Consider the following 15,262-nt stretch of genomic DNA (forward strand, 5'->3'; position numbering starts at 1 on the left):
AACCATGAGGGCTAGAAATTACTTTGAAAAGAGACAGCGAGAGAAAGCGTGTGCGAGAGAGCGTGTGCACGAGAGAGAGAGCTTTTCACATTATCACAAAAAACTCCAGGAGCTGAGACCTTGAGCAAAATACCGAATATTTCAAGAAGTGTGATAAAATTCTGAGAATTGGCAACATTGTCTATCTGTAATTCCCAAAAGGTGCTCCATTCTAAGAGCTGCCTTCTTGCTACAAAGACAGCATGTCTTGAAATGTGTGAAAGATAATAAGAAAGATATCCTTCCATAACAATAATGGAAATAACTTCATCTTCATTCAGTGAAAGACACTCTCTGCAACCACTGTGGTGAGAAGCCCACCTAATGGAAACAGACACTAATCTCAGCTGAGATGCTGATCTCCGTTATCCCAATATAAATCTGGAGTAGCTCTATTAAAGTCAATGGAGTTACTCCGTATTTCCACCATGTAACTGAGATCAGAATCTGCCCTAATGCCTAAGGGATATTTGGGGACCCCGTTTATGGTTTCTGTAAGATTGTTTACTGTCTGATACATGTTGGTCCAGTTTCGAGGCCCAATTCTGTTCTCCATTACACTGTTTTAAATTTAGAGTAACTTCACTGAAGTCAACTGACTTAACAGATTTAATCGGACATACTCTGGATGTACACTGGAGGACTTGACCCAGTATTTTCCCCAGGAACTGAAATTTGGGGAGGCTGTTCAAATTTAGATGGGGGCAAGGGCTAAGGGGTGAGATCGTGAGGGAGAAGGTGGGCTGCATAGTACCATAGTAAAAACTGAAAAATGTTTCACAATCATTTTATTAGATTTAACTCATGTTTTAAAATCATAAAAAAAATTAAAGTTGGCTACTCAAGCCTTCTGTGAAACACTACATCTACATCCTTCTTGGTTTCTTGCTGTAATTTTGTATAACTCTGTTAATGTACTTCTGAATGCAATGTGTTCATCTTTGGTGGCTTCTTGTGTGTATGGTACTTCCAGTCCATCAACAGATATGCTCATTAGTTCATTCACATGATCAGGCAGAATTCGACTTCTTCCAGAACACACAATTCTAGTCAATGATGAAAAAGAACACTCAACTGTAGCTTTTGTAACTGGGGGTAGCAAGAGATGAATTCCTGCTTCTTTCATCCCAGGAAGTATAGCACAAAGATCAGGTCAAGCCACTAGCGATGATAAAAAAAGAAGTTGAAGTCAAATCTTCATTTGTCATATGACATTCCACTCTGTGTTCAAATTCTCTGTTCTGTCCTGATCACATACCAGCCCCATTGCTGGTAGTGCCTCATTCTATTCAAGTATCAGTGTTTTATAAGACAGGCATCTGTAAAAGTTACATAGAGTTTGAGTAGAATCCAGAAGTTGCTGTTGTAGATTTGAAAGAATCAAATCTGTGTACTTTTTCAGCCGGCTTAACAAATACTTCTCTTTGTCTTCAGTTAAGCATTCAGTGTAAGTGCCTTCATTAGTCAACTTCTGGACTGAAGTCTTTGGTTCTTCCAGTACTTTTTCATTGGCTATCTCTCTGATCCAAGTGTAACTTCTATTGTTGGACAAAGATCTACTGATCAAAGATCATCCCTGACAGGTGATTGTCTAACCTGCTCTTAAAAACCTCCAATGATGGAGATTCCACAACCTCCCTAGGCAATTTATTCCAATGCTTAACTACCCTGACAGTTAGGAAGTTTTTCCTAATGTCCAACCTAAACCTCCCTTGCTGCAATTTAAGCCCAATGTTTCTTGTTTTATCTTCAGATGTTAACAAGAACATTTTTTCTCCCTCCTTGTAACAACCTTTTATGTACTTGAAAACTGTTATCATGCCCTCCCCACTCAGTCTTCTCTTCTCCAGACTAAACAAAACCAATCTTTCCTCACAGGTCATGTTTTCTAGACCTTTTAATCATTTTTGTTGCTCTCCTCTGGACTTCATAGAATCATAGAATATCAGGGTTGGAAGGGACCTCAAGAGGTCATCTAGTCCAACCCCCTGCTCAAAGCAGGACCAATCCCTAACTAAATCATCCCAGCCAGGGCTTTGTCAGGCCTGACCTTAAAAACCTCTGAGGAAGGAGATTCCACCACCTCCCTAGGTAACCCATTCCAGTGCTTCACCACCCTCCTAGTGAAAAAGCTTTTCCTAATATCCAACCTAAACCTCCCCCACTGCAACTTGAGACCATTACTCCTTGCTCTGTCATCTGCTACCACTGAGAACAGTCTAGATCCATCCTCTTTGGAACCCCCTTTTAGGTAGTTGAAAGCAGCTATCAAATCCCCCCTCATTCTTCTCTTCTGCAGACTAAATAATCCCAGGTCCCTCAGCCTCTCCTCATAAGTCATGTGCTCCAGCCCCCTAATCATTTTTGTTGCCCTTCGCTGGACTCTCTCCAGTTTTTCCACATCCTTCCTGTAGTGTAGGGCCCCAAACTGGACACAGTACTCCAGATGAGGCCTCACCAATGCCAAATAGAGGGGAATGATCACGTCCCTCGATCTGCTGGCAATGCTCCTACTTATGCCGTTAGCCTTCTTGGCAACAAGGGCATACTGTTGACTCCTATCCAGCTTTTCATCCACTGTAACCCCTCGGTCCTTTTCTGCAGAACTGCTGCCTAGCTGCACTTGTCCTTGTTGAACCTCATCAGATTTCTTTTGGCCCAATCCTCTAATTTGTCTAGGTCCTTCTGTATCCTATCCCTACCTTCCAGTGTATCTACCACTCCTCCCAGTTTAGTGTCATCTGCAAGCTTGCTGAGGGTGCAATCCATGCCATCCTCCAGATCATTAATGAAGATATTGAACAAAATTGGCCCCAGGACCAACCCTTGGGGCACGCTGCTTGATACCGGCTGCCAACTAGACATGGAGCCATTGATCACTACCCATTGAGACCGATGATCTAGCCAGCTTTCTATCCACCTTATAGTCCATTCATCCAGCCCATACTTCTTTAACTTGCTGGCAAGAATACTGTGGGAGACTGTGTCAAAAGCTTTGCTAAAGTCAAGGAATAACAGATCCATTGCTTTACCCTCATCCACAGAGCCAGTTATCTTGTCATAGAAGGCAATTAGGTTAGTCAGGCATGACTTGCCCTTGGTAAATCCATGCTGAATGTTCCTGATCACTTTCCTCTCCTCTAAGTGCTTCAGAATTGATTCCTTGAGGACCTGCTCCATGATTTTTCCAGGGACTGAGGTGAGGCTGACTGGCCTGTAGTTCTCTGGATCCTCCTTCTTCCCTTTTTTAAAGATGGGCACTACATTAGCCTTTTTCCAGTCATCTGGGACCTCCCTAGATCGCCATGAAAAGATAATGGCCAATGGCTCTGCAATCACATCAGCCAACTCCTTTAGCACCCTTGGATGCAGCGCATCCGGCCTCATGGACTTGTGCTCGTTCAGCTTTTCTAAATAGTCCCGAACCACTTCTTTCTCCACAGAGGGCTGGTCACCTTCTCCCCATGCTGTGCTGCCCAGTGCAGTAGTCTGGGAGCTGACCTTGTTCGTGAAGACAAAGGCAAAAAAAGCATTGAGTACATTAGCTTTTTCCATATCCTCGGTCACTAGGTTGCCTCCTTCATTCAGTAAGGGGCCCACACTTTCCTTGACCACCTTCTTGTTACTCTTAACATCTCTTGCTAGCTGCAATTCCAAGTGTGATTTGGTCTTCCTGATTTCACTTCTGCATACCTGAGCAATATTTTTATACTCCTCCCTGGTCATTTGTCCAATCTTCCACTTCTTGTGAGCTGCTTTTTTGTGTGTAAGATTAGCAAGTGTTTAAGATCACTGTTAAGCCAAGCTGGTCGCCTGCCATATTTACTATTCTTTCTACACATCGGGATGGTTTGTTCCTGCAACCTCAATAAGGATTCTTTAAAATACAGCCAGCAATCCTGGACTCCTTTTCCCTTCATGTTATTCTCCCATGGGATCCTGCCCATCAGTTCCCTGAGGGAGTCAAAGTCTGCTTTTCTGAAGTTCAGGGTCCATATTCTGCTGCTCTCCTTTCTTCCTTATGTCAGGATCCTGAACTTGACCATCGCATGGTCACTGTCTCCCAGGTTCCCATCCACTTTTGCTTCCTCTACTAATTCTTCTCTGTGAGCAGCAGGTCAAGAAGAGCTCTCCAAGACTTTCTCCAATTTGTCCACATCTTTCCTGAAATGTGGCACCCAGAACTGGACAGGATGCTCCAGTTGAGGCCTAATCAGCATAGAGTAGAGTGGAAGAATTACTTCTTGTGTCTTGCTCATAACACTGCTGCTAATACATCCCAGAATATTTGCTTTTTTTGCAACAGTGTTACACTGTTGACTCATATTTTACTTGTGATCCACTAGGACCCCCAGATCCCTTTCCACAGTACTCCTTCCTATGCAGTCATTTCCCATTTTGTATGTGTGCAATATATTATTCCTTCCTAAATGGAGTACTTTGCATTTGTCCCTATTGAATTTTATCCTATTTCCTTCAGACCATTTCTCCAGATCATTTTGACTTTTAATCCTATCCTCCGAAGCACTTGCAACCCCTCCCAGCTTGCTACCGTCCACAAACTTTATAAGTATACTCTCTATGCCATTATCTAAATCATTGATGAAGATATTGAACAGAACCAGACTGAAGACCAATCCCCGTGGGACCTCACTCCATATGCCTTTGCAGCTTGACTGTGAACCACTGATAACTACTCTCTGGGAACAATTTTCCAACCAGTTATGCACCCACCTTATAGTAGTTCCATGTTGTATTTTCCTAGTTTGTTTATGAGAAGGTCATGTGATTTAATAATAAAAGCCTTACTAAAGTCGAGATATACCACATCTACCCCATCCCCCCTACCACAGGGCTTGTTACCCTGTTAAAGAAAGCTATTAGGTTGGTTTGATATGCTTTGTTCTTGACAAATCCATGCTGATTATTACTTATCTCCTTATTATCTTCTCAGTGATTGCAAATTGATTCCTTAATTATTTGCTCCATTATCTTTTCAGGTACTGAAGTTAAAATAGGAGACATTGGGGTTACACTTTTCTCTGAGCAAGGCTTGTACTCCACCATGTCTTCCAGAGAAGTTTGCAGCTTCATCAAATGCACAAGCAGCCATCTGTTTGGTGTCCAATTTACAAGCAATTAACTCTTCTAAGATGTGGGTGGTCACAGATGCAGCCAATGTGTCTTATATAACCTAAACATCTAGAAATGCATCTACTCGCCTAGCTCTGACATCATGATAATGTACGCAATGACTTAATGCTTGATTCCCATTTACATGGGTGCATTTCTTCAGCCATGTATGCAAATTTTTTTAAAGTGGTGAGAGAGTTTTTCACTTTTTCAACTGTTGAGTGTTTCACAGTTGAAACCCATTCTTCTAACGAGTCAGTTGAGTTTCTTGCAGAAAGCTAGTGAGCATTTGCCAGTCTTGTTTGGAACCAGAGTCCAACCAGGGTTAACCAGTGACAATGCACTTAACACTGGCCTCTAGTTCGTAGTGTGTGGCATCTCTTGCTTAAACAGAAAGTACACCTCTACCCCAATAAAACATGGTCCTTGGGAGACAAAAAATCTCACCGCGTTATAGGTGAGACTGCGTTATATCGAACTTGCTTTGGCCCACCCTGTTCCTTGTTCCCTGACTGTCCCCTCCAGAGACCCCCCATCCCTAATCACCCCCAGGACTCCACCCCCTAGCCAACCCCCCTGCTCCCTGTCCCCTGATTGCCCTGACCCTGATCCACACCCCCCGCCCTCTGACAGGTACTCACCGGCAGCAGCGGGAAGCAGAGCAATGCGGTCCCAGCCCTCTCCACTCTGCCACCTCCCAGCCGTGGCGCTCCACTTCCCGCCGCTGGTGAGTGTGGGGAGGTTCAGGAAAGAACGCCCCCCGCACTCACCTGCAGCGGGAAGCAGAGCTACGCGGCCCCACCCCACTCTGCTTTCCTTGCCCCGGCCCCAGCTGTGTCACTGGGGGTGTGTGTTGGGGAAAGGTCCCGCACTCACCCGCAGCAGGAAGTGGAGTGCCACGGCTGGGAGCTGGAGGAGTGAGCAGGCTGGGGCCAGGCTGCTCTGCTTCCACCCTGCTGGTGAGTGCAGGAGGGAATCCCTTCCCCCAAGTCCCCTCCCCTGAGGGACATGCTGGGGCCAGGGCGAGGGAAGCAGAGTGGGCTGCTCCAGGCCCCCTGCTAATCCCCCGGGCCACTCTGGGACTGCGGGGCCCCAAAAGTGCCCCCCACAGCTCCTGTCTCCCAGACCTTGAGGGGGGGAAGCCGCTAACCGCCCCCGAGACCCTCTGCCCCTTATCCAACTGCTCGCCCCCAGCACGGCACTCTTAACGTGCTGCTCAGAGCAGTGTGTCGGAGCTTTACCGCGTTCTTTGCGAACCCGCGTTATATCGGGTTGCGTTATATCAGGGAAGAGGTGTATGATGCGACAGGCATGTTTATTCACATAAACTGTGTTGTGTCTCCAGCATTATTAACAGACTCATAAAGTACTTCTAAAACTGGCTTTGACACTGACTGGCTTATAAGGCTTTCTGCATATCAATACAGTCCAGAGGCTTGCTGTTTTGTAGCCTTTTCATCTAATTTGTCAGCATTGGCTTTGCTGATCAGTCCGGCAAACCAAGCTCCTCCAGTTTTACCAATTGTAGCAGTAGGAAGCTTTCTTTCTTCATAAGCTTATTTGCAAGAGGTGTACCAGTAGCCGTCTTTTGTAATTTCAATACATGGGAAAAGTTTGACCAACAAACATCAGGAACAGAATTTAGGTTGTGGAGACACTGTTTCTTCAGTAGGTAGCTGTGTTTGTGCTTTGGACTGCTTAGATGTTGATACATCACTTGAACCTCCAGGTGACATGTTGGTATATTCTTGGTATGTTCTTCATCTTGGTTGGCTTGACCACTGAGTGGGGATGGGGGGGGGAATCTCTGACTTGACCCTTTGGACCTTTTTGTTTGGAATGACGATGCCCTCAATTACACTTGCGCAAACCTGTTGATGGCTAGTGGGGCAGCACAGGTGTCAGTGAGGGTTGTAAATTGGAGACAGCAGTGATTGCACAGGTGCCAGTGAGGGTGTCATTTGACCTGCAACTGGTGGTGATTTATGAGAAGAAAAGAAATCACCTTGATTGTCATATTGCAGACCTGGCAGTTAGGTTTTAAAAATTGTAAACTGAGCACATTTGATATAAAGACCATTGTTGGGTCTCAACTCCGCAGTGTTGGATTCCCATTGTTGGGTCTCAACTTCCCAGTGTTGGAGAAACTGGAGCTATAGCTCTCCAAGATCTTTAGCCCTTTGTGGCAGAGATATGCCCACCTCATTCTGAGGCCAAGTTCCTCAGTGAGCTCTGGCGCATTGTGTTTCAGTTCCTTGAGTTATCTGCAGAAAGCAGAGAGCTCCTCAAACTGTTACGGAACATTTCTATGCTAGGGTGAAATCATCTGGAATAAAAAAATCAGTCTGTGAAAATGTTTCCCCCAAATTCTGTAGTAGAATCCAGTTAAAAGATACCTTCAGAGAAGAAGAACTGCTGGTGTGTTATTATCCCTCCTCTAAAGTGCTTATATTGTCTGGAGTCTAAACATCCGAAGGGAAGTCTCTCCAAACCCTAATCCTAACAAGATCATGAAATTGTACAAGGCAGGATAAACTGTCTCCAAAAGAACATGGAGACTTTGTGAATTGCAACCCACAATAGGAGGTGGGTGGTTGAATGGGAATTTTGAAATCATGGTGAACAGTCACAGGCAGGGTCATACGGTCCCCAAATAGAGGACAATACAAGGCTTGTACTATGAGGCAGATACACAGAAGGAAATGTATTACTTTGTATTAGCACAGATTAAAGTCTTGGATAAGACACTTGTGAAATGGTCCAGAAGCCTTAACTATATTAGACACCTAAAAAGATTTCAAGCTACACAGAGCTCTTAAAAATTGGCAGGAAAGGGTCAGCTTAATAAAGAAGCATCTAGAAAAGCCTGTCTGAGAAACTGACTTGGGAGTGGAAGATTCCCCAGTGGCCTAGGATCATGACCTGTATCTAGTATTCAGTCAAGTTCAACGCAATTCAACAATCGGAACGTAGGTGCCATTTTGAAAAAAGCTCTGTTGCTCTCAGGGCATTGAGTTGAGAAGGGATGAGGATATAGACTACCTTCCCCCAGGTTTCTAGAAAAACTCTTCAGTGGCTGAGGTTGCTATTGATCCTATTCTATCCATAGTAATACCTAATGAACAACTCTCAGTGTTGAGTATATACCCAGTTAATACCTCTGATCTTTATGCCAGCACTGGGTGAGTTATTTTGCTTCTAGTTAAGGCCTTGTGATATCTGATGGACAGCAGATCCTAAAGATTTGTTCAGGGATGGATGTATTACCCATGAAATGAGCAAATCAGGATCAATAAATAGAGTTACAGAGATGGTCTGTTACGCTCTGTCCGCCTTTCTCCTCTGCCAGGTGTTTAGTAGAGTCATTGAAGTTGTTAGTTACGTACAACAGGCATGTTATATCTGGGGAGAGCTTTTGGGCCAAATCTGGTTCCTGCTAAGGGTGTTTTGTGCTGCTTCAGTGTGCAAGGCAGCCTTAAAAATGCTCTCGCCAGCTACTTGCAGATTCAGCTGTCATAGGGGACTCTCCGGCTGGCACAGAGAAATTGTTGCTAATTCTGCACCACTCTCCCTCTCACCCCAGCTTAGGGGATGGGCTGAGGGAGAAGAGGTTTGGCTGGAGCCTTGCTGTGCTTCATAGATTTCTCTTCTGTGAAACTGCCTCTTAGGGCCATTGCAGCCAGGTATAATTTAGACCATCTCTAAGGGCCTGATCCAAAGTACATTGAAATAAATGGGAAAATTTGTTTGGACTTCAATGGGCTTTGGATCATGTACTAGGTTATGCTGCGGGCTGAATCAGCCCAGCAGCTGTGGCGTTGGGGATCTGGCTCATTACCTCGCTCAATAGTCTCAAGACATTGGAGATTCTACCATGATTAGTTAGCTAGTTAATGTAGTAAAGAGAGGCCTCAAGATCACTGAGTCTCGATGTGCAATGCTAGCACCTTCAGCAGGATGACAACTACTATTGTGAAAGAGACACATAAGGCAACTCAGGAGTCAGATTAGCTTAAAAAAAAAAAAGGGAACCTCACATAACATACCCCTTAAACATGCTGCTTAAATAAGTAACCTCCAGAGGACTTGAGGAAAGTTTCACTTCAGATACTCTTCTCACTTAGGAAGCCATCACTTTCCAGGAATTTCAAACTAGAAAGACACCAAAATGGGTAAATCTTTTCTCAAGCAAGAAGGCTATTACATCAAAGATTATTCCCTAGCAGCAGCTGAAATAAGCCCATGGGAATCCTTATACCATTCCTGGAATGCAATAAATGAATGCAGTCACAAGGTCCAGGAAAAACAGCAGTTCTCCCAGGCTATCCCACAGCAGTAAAGAAGTAGTGTAAGCAACAGCTTCATGATGTGAATTGGAAGAATATGCTGTTTACAATGAGAGTTATTTCTCAAAACACGTATCAGGAAGGTGAAACAGAAAGTCATAAAGATGAATACCTGAGAAACTACACTGCACACATGTTCCAACCTTGGAGTTTGAAACATTATCTTAACTCACAAATTATTGAACTGGAGAGAAATTCATAATCCCCTTGTGTCCATATGCATTTAGTATCATAAAAACAAGGCAAAGAGGCAATACGCCTGAAGACTTTGTAGTAAAAAAAAATGCAGGAACTGGGTTCTGCCAGTTAAGTCCTATCCAAATAACCAATATGTCAGTTAGGAATGAAAACTCAAGCACCTTCTTTGGGAATAGAAACTGTGGGATAGGCATGCACAAATCACTAGTATGCAGTGGTTGGAGGGAGTGCCACGCACAGGAGCAGGGCAAAGATGCATCCCAAACAGGAGAACTAGGGTTGGACACACCGCACATTCAAGTTACAACAGTTCACATGAATTGCTGTAAATTGCAACAATCCCATCTGCACTAGAGACAAGGATTCTCTACTTCCTTACCTTTCTTGCACTCAGTAGCCTATCGCAAACATCAGGAAAAAAAATGCACTGTTGTTGTTGCAGTTGTGCGCTGTGTTGGTAAAGGGTGTCATGGGCCCAACAAGAGACAAGATGTTAACAAAACCCTGGTTCATTTATTACGTTAAATAGTGAAATGTGGTTTGGAGTTTTGTGTCAAGTTATCACTGGCTTCCTCCCATTATGACACCCGCCACTAAAAATATTTGTAATCTTTTATTATAAAGATTCAAGAAAAGAAGGAACAACAGTTAAAACATTTGAAATGTAAAGTATTAAGTAAGGCTTTCATTTGAACAATAATAATTTCCTTTCCCTTTAGCTGTATAAAGATTTTTTTAATAGGGAAACTCTTTGTTTGACAGTCTTTTAGAGAGACAAGGTGCGTGAGGTAATATCTCTTATTGGACCAGTTTCTGTTGGTGGAAGAGACAAGCTTTTGAACTTACACAGAGCTCTTCTTCAGGTCTGGGCAACAGCAACACTGCAAACAGTCTTTTAGATGGTATTAACTCACTTTTTCAGGGAAAAGAAAAAAGTTAGCATAGATGGTACGGAGCTGTTGGGAGTCCAAATCTATTTCTTTAAGACGAACCATGCACAAAAGGGAAGACAAAAAATTGCATAAAAAGAAAAAGCAGGTGCTGACTTTTATTTGCAACTTTGCTACTGGAGAAACACAGGCATGGGATAGTCTTATCAGCTATTCTGAGACCTGGGAAACTTGTACCAGCATAGGGGCTGTTTAAAATTTTGCAGTTCGTTTGCCTTTCCGGGCACAGACTCAGTATTGTTGAACAAGGCATAGTTGTCTTGGCAGACCCTTCTTGGACAGAGCTGTAGGAAAGAGGAGAAGTATACTGGGGAAGAATAGTAACACATGAGGAAGGTTAGCACAGTGAAAACAAAGTCTCATATCCCAGGTGTTGGTCAGGACCTCACTGAGGCTGACTGAGGTGGTGATGTCATCTGGTTCCTTCTCCCCGGCCTGGACAGGATGCCTTTCAGGATCTGGATAATGAAGGCCCACGGGTGTCATGGCAGATTCTGTGGTTCCAGGACACAGAGGGGGTGACAGCCATGATGGTAAATCTTGCTGCTTCTGGTCCACTTATCCTGCTGCTCCAATCTAGTGACCCCCCTCACTAAACAATGTCCAACTAGAGTTGGCGACCTCATCTCATTAAAATGAACCAATCAAAACACATTTCAGTGATTTCAACTATAAACATCTTCTCCCCTTTCTAGAGTCTTTCAGTTTATTGCCAAGTCAGCCCATCACCTTACCAGCAGACTTGAAGCCACCTTAGCACAGTTCCTTTAACTTAAGCAAGCTAGTTTGTATCAGTTTATTTGTCTCCAACTTTTGCTGACTTTCATGAACAATTCTATATAACAGGCTGAGTTGGACTTTTGTTACTTTGGACAACTTTAGATTACAGTCTTTTTCACAACATCAGTTCCATAAATGGCACTGATTGTGGGAATGCTAACATAGGTGGGCACAACTGGGTCAGACCAAAGGTCCATCTAGACCAGTATCCTGTCTTCTGACAGTGGCCAATGCCAGGTACCCCAGAGAGAATGCACAGAACAAGTACTCCTCAAGTGATCCATCCCCTGTCGCCCATGTCCAGCTTCTAGCAAGCAGAGGCCAGGGACGCCATTGATGGACCTATCCTCCATGAACTTATTTAGTTCTTTTTTGAAACTTGTTACAGTCTTGGCCTTCACAATATCCTCTAGCAAGGAGTTCCACAAGTTGACTGTGCACTGTGTGAAAACATACTTTCTTTTGTTTGTTTTAAACCTGCTGCCTATTAATTTAATTTGGTGACCCCTAGTTTTGTGTTATGAGGAGTAAATAACACTTCCTTATTTACTTTCTCCACACCAGTCATGATTTCATAGACCTCTATCATATCCCCACTTAGTCGTCTCTTTTCCAAGCTGAAAAATCCCAGTCTTATTAATCTCTCTCCATATGGCACCTGTTCCATACCCTAATAATTTTTGTTGCCCTTTTCTGAACCTTTTCCAGTTCCAATATATCTTTTTTGAGATGGGCTACCAAATCTGAACACAGTATTCAAGATGTTGGCATACCTTGGATTTATATAGAGGCAATATGATATTTTCTGTCTTTTTATCTATCCCTTTCTTAATGATTCCCAAAATTCTGTTCGCTTTTTTGACTGCCGCTGCACATTGAGTGGATGTTTTCAGAGAACTATCCACAATGCCTCCAAGATCTCTTTCTTGAGTGGTAACTCAAGATTGTTTTCAAATGTGCATTACTTTGCATTTATCAACATTGAATTTCATCTGCCATTTTGTTGCCCAGTCATCCAGTTTTGAGAGATCCTTTTGTAGCTCTTCGCAGTCTGCCTGGGACTTAAATATCTTAAATAATTTTGTATCATCTGTAACTTTTGCCATCTCACTGATTATCCCCTTTTCCAGATCATTTAGGAATATACTGAATAGGACAGGACAGGGGCCAGTACAGACTTCTGGGGGATACCACTATTTACCTCTGTGCATTCTGAAAACTGACCATTTATTCCTACCCTTTGTTTCCTATTTTTTAATCAGTTACCAGTCCATGAGAGGACCTTCCCTCCTATCCCATGACAGCTTACTTTGCTTAAGAGCCTTTGGTGACAGATCTTGTCAGAGGCTTTCTGAAAATCTAAGTACACTATATCCACTGGGTCCCCCTTGTCCAATGCTTGTTGACCCCCTGAAAGAATTATAGTAGATTAGTGAGGCATGATTTCCCTTCACAAAAATCATATTCTCGTCCCAAGAAATTATGTTAATCTATGTGTCTGACAATTTTGTTTTGTACTACAGTTTCAACCAGTTTGCCCGGTACTTAAGTCAGGCTTACTGGCCTGTAATTGCCGGGATCACCTCTGGAACCCTTTTTGAAAAGTGGCATCACATTAGCTATCCTCCAGTCATTTGGTACAGAAGCTGATTTAAATGATAGGTTACAGACTACAGTTAGTAGTTCTGCAATTTCACACTTGAGTTCCTTCAGAACTCTTAGATGAATACCATCTGATCCTGGTGACTTATTACTGTTTAGTTTATCAATTTGTTCCAAAACCTCCTCTAATGACACCTCAATCTGGGACAGTTCCTCAGATTTGTCACCTAAAAAGAATGTCTCAGGTTTTGGACTCTCCCTCACTTCCTCAGCTGTGAAGACCGATGCAAAGAATTAATTTAATTTCTCCGCAATGGCCTTATCATCCTTGAGTGCTCCTTTAGCATCTTGATCATCCAGTGGCCCCACTGGCTGTTTAGCAGGCTTCCTGCTTCTGATGTACTTTAAAAAAATTTTGCTATTACTTTTTGAGTCTTTGGCTAGCTGTTCTCCAAATTCTTTTTTGGCCTTCCTAATTATATTTTTACATTTCATTTTCCAAAGTTTATGCTCCTTTCTATTTTCTTCACTAGGATTTAACTTCCACTTTTTAAAGGATGCCTTTTTGCCTTTCACTGCTTCTTTTACTTTGTTGTTTACCCACAGTGGCATTTTTTTGGTTCTCTATGTTTTTTTAATTTGGGGTATACATTTAAATTGAGCCTCTAGTATGGTGTCTTTAAAGTTTCCATGCAGCTTGCAGGGATTTCATTTTTGGTGCTGTATCTTTTTAATTTCTGTTGAACTAATCTCCTCATTTTTGTGTAGTTCCCCTTTTTGAAATTAACTGCTACAGTGTTGGGCTGCTGTGGTGTTTCCCCTGCCACAGGGATGTTAAATTTAATTATATTATGGTGACTCTTACCAAGCAGGCCACCTTTTGGACCAGATCCTGTGCTCCACTTAGGACTAAATCAAAAATTGCCTCTCCTCTTGTGGGTTCCAGGACTAGCTGCTCCAAGAAGCAGTCATTTAAGGAGTCAAGAAACTTTATCTCTGCATCCCATTCTGAGGTGACATGTACCCAGTCAATATGGGGATAGTTGAAATCCCCCATTACTATTGAGTTTTTCATTTTAATTGCCTGTCTAATCTCCCTGAGCATTTCACAGTCACTATCACCATCCTGGTCAGGTGGCCGGTAATATATCCCTACTGCTATACTCTTATTATTAGAGCATGGAATTACTGTCCACTGAGATCGTATGGTACAGTTCGGTTCATTTAAGATTTTTACTTCATTTGGTTCTATGCTTTCTTTCACATATAGTGCCACTCCCCCAACAGCATGACCCGTTCTGTCCTTCCGATATATTTTGTACCCTGGTATTACTCTGTCCTGTTGATTATCTGTGATGCCTATTATATCAATATCCTCATTTAAAACAAGGCACTCTAGTTCACCCATCTTATTATTTAGACTTCTAGCATTGGTATATAAGCACTTTAAAAATTTGTCACTTTTTAGCTGTCTGCCATTACGTGATGTAATTGAATGGAACTTTTTTTCATTTGACTGTTTCTCATCAGATCCTACTTGTATTTTATCATCTTCCATCCTCTCCTCCTTACTAGGGCATAGAAAATCTCCATTAATAGATCCTCCCCTAAAGGATGTCGCTGTCTGAACCACATGCTCCTCCACACCTGTTGGCTTTCCCCCAGACCTTAGTTTAAAAACTGCTCTACGACCTTTTAAATTTTAAGTGCCAGCAATCTGGTTCCATTGTGGTTTAGGTGGAGCCCATCCCTCCTGTATAGGCTCCCCCTTTCCCAAATGTTTCCCCAGTTTCTAATAAATGTAAACCCCTCCTCCCTACACCATCATCTCATCCATATATTGAGACACTGCAGTTCTGCCTGTTTAACTGGCCCTGTGCATGGAGCTAGAAGCATTTCAGAGAATGCTACCATGGAGGTCCTGGACTTCAATCTCTTACCTAGCAGCCTAAATTTGGCCTCCAGGACCTCTCTCCTATGCTTCCCATTGTCACTGGTACCTACATGTACCACAACCACCAGCTCCTCCCCAGCACTACACATAAGTCTATCTAGATGTCTCAAGAGATCCTCAACCTTTGCACCAGGCAGGAATGTCACCATGCAGTTCTCCCAGTCATCGCAAACCCAGCTATGTTTCTAATGATCAAATCCTCCATAACTATTACCTGTCTCTTCCTAATAACTGGAGTTCCCGATCCCGGAGAAGTATCC

Source organism: Caretta caretta, chromosome 6 (genome assembly GCF_965140235.1).
Source record: "Caretta caretta isolate rCarCar2 chromosome 6, rCarCar1.hap1, whole genome shotgun sequence".
Lineage (NCBI taxonomy): Eukaryota > Metazoa > Chordata > Testudines > Cheloniidae > Caretta > Caretta caretta.